Source organism: Triticum aestivum, chromosome 6A (genome assembly GCF_018294505.1).
Source record: "Triticum aestivum cultivar Chinese Spring chromosome 6A, IWGSC CS RefSeq v2.1, whole genome shotgun sequence".
Taxonomy (NCBI): domain Eukaryota; kingdom Viridiplantae; phylum Streptophyta; class Magnoliopsida; order Poales; family Poaceae; genus Triticum; species Triticum aestivum.
This window is the reverse complement of record NC_057809.1, coordinates 314,361,035-314,365,814: the sequence shown is the minus strand read 5'-3', so window position 1 is coordinate 314,365,814 and position 4,780 is coordinate 314,361,035.

Below are 4,780 nucleotides of genomic sequence, written 5' to 3'. Positions count from 1 at the left end.
TGGCTTCTCTTCCCGCTCTCATTTGCGTATGTTAGCCACCATATATGCTAGTCGTTTGCTGCAGCTCCACATCATACCTTTACCTCACCCATAAGCTTAAATAGTCTTGATCGCGAGGATGTGAGATTGCTGAGTCCCCGTGACTCACAGATACTTCCAAAACCAGTTTGCAGGTGCCTATGTTACCGAGCGCAACCAAGCTCAACGAGGAGCTCTATGAAGATCGTGTTCTTTATGTTGTTCCGTTTTCCAGTTGTTTAGTAGTGGAGCCCAGTTGGGACGATCGGGGATCTGTGTAGCATTTGGGGTAGTTTTCTTTTATATTGGTTCCGTAGACGGACCTTATTTGTATCTGGATGATGTAATGCTTTATTCATGTAATTGTGTGAAGTGGCGATTGTAAGCCAACTATGTATCTCTTTCCCTTATGTATTACATGGGTTGTGTGAAGATTACCTCACTTGCGACATTGCTTTCAATGCGTTTATGCCTCTAAGTCGTGCTTCGACACGTGGGAGATATAGCCGCATCGAGGGCGTTACAAGTTGGTTTTCAGAGCCTTCCCCGACTTAGGAGCCCCCTGCTTGATCGAATCGTTGGCGTTGTTGAGTTTAGAAAAATGTTTTGAGTCATTTAGGATTATATATGTCGGAGAGTAGGATTCTTTTTACTCCTCAGTCCCTTCGTCGCTCTGGTGAGGCATCCTGACGTAGAGTTTTGACTCTTCTCTTCTCAAATTTCACAATTTTTTTTGGATCACACGTGTATCTTGGAATCATTCCGATGGTTTTGTGACGAGAACATTGTTCTTGGTGCCCTCTGTCATTTAGGGGTTGTGGCAGTGTCCCGGTGAGTTGAGCTCCGAGGTGTTGTCGTCACAATTTTATCGTTGCAGTTCTAGAATACCTGAGCTCGCCGACATCGAAAATATCTTTTATGCAGTTGTTGGTGAGATAACCTCGACGCCACCCAATACTGGGGCGGGAGTTCGGGAGTATTGCCATAACTTGTATAACGGATGCTTTTCGAAGGTTGAGGTAAATGATTTCCAAAGGTTTCTTGGTTATGTGTTGAAGGATGGATACTGCTGGATGTAGGATTTGTGTAGTTTTGGGTGAGATATTATGCTTCCCCTGTATCCCCAACACCTGATGGCATAACCGGAAAATTTTGGGAGTTTATAAGTGGGAATTCAAGTAGCTCTTAGGATATCTTTCCGACAGATGTATGATATGAAAGTGGGGTTCGACGTCTAGTGGTCCGCCTATCCACGGTTAGTTTTACAGTGGTCTCGTTGTGTCTTAAAGAGTCCTTGGCTATGCTGACTCGGGGACGCTTCGTATGTCATGTGCACTGCCTTGTACATGATGGTGCTGTACGATCGAGCCCGTGTAGGCCCCACCACGAAAACTTCAGACGAAATCTCTATCATATGTTTGTTCTGGCTTATTCTACAAGCCAATCCTTTGTTTTGTTTTGAGTTGTGGTATTCGATTTGCTTCGAAGTCAAATGTTGATTCCATCCCTTGTCTAAGTGGTGTTCTCATATTCCTATGTGAATACTAATCCTTCTTCATCATCGAGATTGTCATGTCAATTCTTTCAACCGGCGTGTTTCTCTTCAAGTGGATCCGATCATTTCAACATCAGCAAGATCAATTATCATTTCTTCTCAACGGTGTTTGTTTCATCCGTCCCAAGTTGCCTTTGTTTGCCCGCCCACCCACCCTTTTTCTTTGAGGACTCGGATTTCTTAATAAAATATCCATTTTATTCTTGTGAAGTCTCTCAATACTTTTCCGTCAATGTTCTTATCCGGTGATTCTCATGAAGATTCTAGTGGAGCTTCAAGCTCATCATTCTGCATTCTTTTCCTTCTCCGTGGATTCAATTCAAGCTTTGGTATTGAGCATAGTCCTTTCATTTTGGCCAATGCTTTTCTCGTGCCGGTGCACCTCATAACCATTCACTTCTCGCTATTCATTTGTTCCGGAGTGCTCAAGATATCTCGAAGATTCGTGTTTCCACTCTACATTCGTTCAAACTCTTTCGAGGATGTTATCTAATTCAAGCCTTTTATTCAACCGGTGCAATCTCTCCTTCAAATCTTTCAACGGTGTACCTTTTGAGTGGGCCCTAACCCATAGGTTTTTACAAGGATCTTACCTGACTCTTCTAATTTTCACGGAGCCCTCAAATTCATCTTAAAGTTTGACGTAAGTATGAGTTGTCGTTAGTCATATGTCTTTCTCCAAGATCTTTCAAATTATTTTCATCGTCGGTTCAACCATTCTAATATTCATCCCGGAGTATCTCAACAACTCATGTTGGTGTGTCGCATCGTCATTCTCAACATTTGAAGACCGAAGAAGTGTTTCCTCTAAATCTTGCTCCATTCTCTTCAAGATTCTCAGTTCTAGCTTGATGCCATCCTCTCATAATTGTTTGTGATTATTCTTTTCACCCATCCGGAGCAATTCAGGAGTCTTTTCAGTTTGTGCCTCTGAAGGCCATCATTTCAGATTTATTCATTCTCAGCTTTCAGCTCTCTTTCTCTAAATCTTACCAGTGCATCATTCAAGTATTCTCTAATCAGCTCGTGATCTCTTCGTTATCATGTGTCTAAATCCTAGCAAGCATCTTCGTTCATTTGCTAATTCTTCCCGGTGTTTCTTTATCTTTTCTTCGTTCATTTGCAATTATTACGGTGGTTCGTTCAAGAGTTCCCTTCCTTGGTTATCATATCAATTCATTCGTTGTTTTCCAAATCCCACCGGTGGTTCGTTGAAGACCTTCCTCAAGTTTGCGCTATATCTATATTAATTCTTTCAACGAGAATAAGTAGTTTGCCAAATCTGTGGCTTGTCATCAATCTAAATTTGTGAAGGATGCGCACAACGTAATTCTTATTCTTTGTTTCATCCAAGTGATTAATTCCTTAGTCCGGAGGTTCATCAGAATTCTTGATCTCAGTTGTCCATCTTTCTTTCCGGAGCTCAAAGTTATTTCAATTATTTCATCGCGAGGCTCCATCTAAATCATTGCAAGGATTCACCTTGTGTTTTCAACTTCTCTTTCTTTTCATTTGATCGTTCTTTTATTACCGGAGTTCTTCATGGAGGCTCTACATGGTGGTTCATCAAGGATTTAACTCCCTTTCGAAGTGTTCATCGAGATTCTTTTCAGAGGAGCTCAAGTTTCTTCATCTTGGAATCCGGAGTGCAATCCTTTTTACCGTATCATTGGAGGTGGTATTATGTCATTCTTGATGATTTGAGTTCATGTTTCATGATTCACATGTTGGTAAGAATGACATATTTTAAACCCATCATCTTCTCTTTGTTCATGAGATCCTTTGCAACCCATCTAATTCTTCTTTGGAGTTATCTTGGGTTATATTTCACCTAAAGCTTTCCCTAAGGATTGTTGCTAATTATGGTGCTTATAAATGACCCAAGTTCTTCATTTATCCTCCCAGTGAAATAAGTTTCTCATCTCCTCGTTGATATCAATCCAATCTTTTTCCGTAAGTGGCAGGTTGTCACCTCATAATTTGAGATGTATTCCATAAGACCATATCAAGCTTATTCTTTTCGCTGTTGGTTTTCCAACAACTCTGTTCTAGCCTTTGTTGTAAGCGTGCTCTGCCAAGATCTCGTTTTCTACTTCGTTCACTCCTTTCCATTCTCTCTTTTCTTCCGGAGGCATTATGATTTTGCTCTCTTCTACCCTTCTTCTTGTTCTTGTCAAGATCATGTTCTTTTCATGCTTATCCATTTAATCGGAGTGTGTGCCCGCTGCTCAAGTTCATTCATTTTATCAAGCCTTGCTTATCTTTTCAATCGGAGTGCTGCCCGAATTTGTTCTTCCTTGTTACTCTTCCCTACCGGAGTGCTCTCAACTTTGTTGTTCTTTGTTGCATTCTTTCTTTCAATTGTTCAACCTCTCAAGGTTTGTGGTTTCACTCGTTTGTCAAAGAAGCAACTTAGTTTTACCTCTCCTCTTTCTCTTCCATTTTTCCCTCCGGTGCCATTCTAGATCTCGGGACGAGATCCTCTCGTAGTGGTGGAGTGTTGTAACGCCCCGAGACCGATGTTCTAGGTGTCGTCCAGTTATTCACTGTTGTTGCCTTGTATTTGCTTGCGTGTCATGCATTTCATATCATGTCATCATGTGCACTTCATTTGCATACGTGTTCGTCTCATGCATCCGAGCATTTTCCCCGTTGTCCGTTTTGCAATCCGGTGCTCCTATGTCACCCGGTGCCCCTTTCTACCTCTTTTCGTGTGCGGGTGTTAAACGTTTTCGGATTGGACCGAGACTTGTCATGCGGCCTTGGTTTACTACCGGTAGACCGCCTGTCAAGTTTCGTGTCATTTGGACTTCGTTTGATACTCCAACGGTTAACCGAGGGACCGAAAAGGCCTCGTGTGTGTTGCAGCCCAACACCCCTCCAAAGTGGCCCAAAACCCACCTAAACCTGTTCCATCATGTAGAGCGTTCGATCACGATCGCGTGGCCGCAAACCACACCTCATTTGGAGCTTCCTAGCTCCCTCTATCTCTATAAATAGACCCCTTCATTTTCGTTTTCGGATCTTTTCCCCAAAACCCTAAAACTCCTCCTCTCGCGCCGCCGGACGCGTCCTCACCGCGTCGGACATGTCCGCCGGCCGCCGCCATGTCGCCCGACCAATCCCCTGCCACCACGTCATCCCGCCGACGCCCCTCTCCACTCCGCCGCCGCCACGTGGGCGCCCCACCGCCCCGCGCCTCCCACC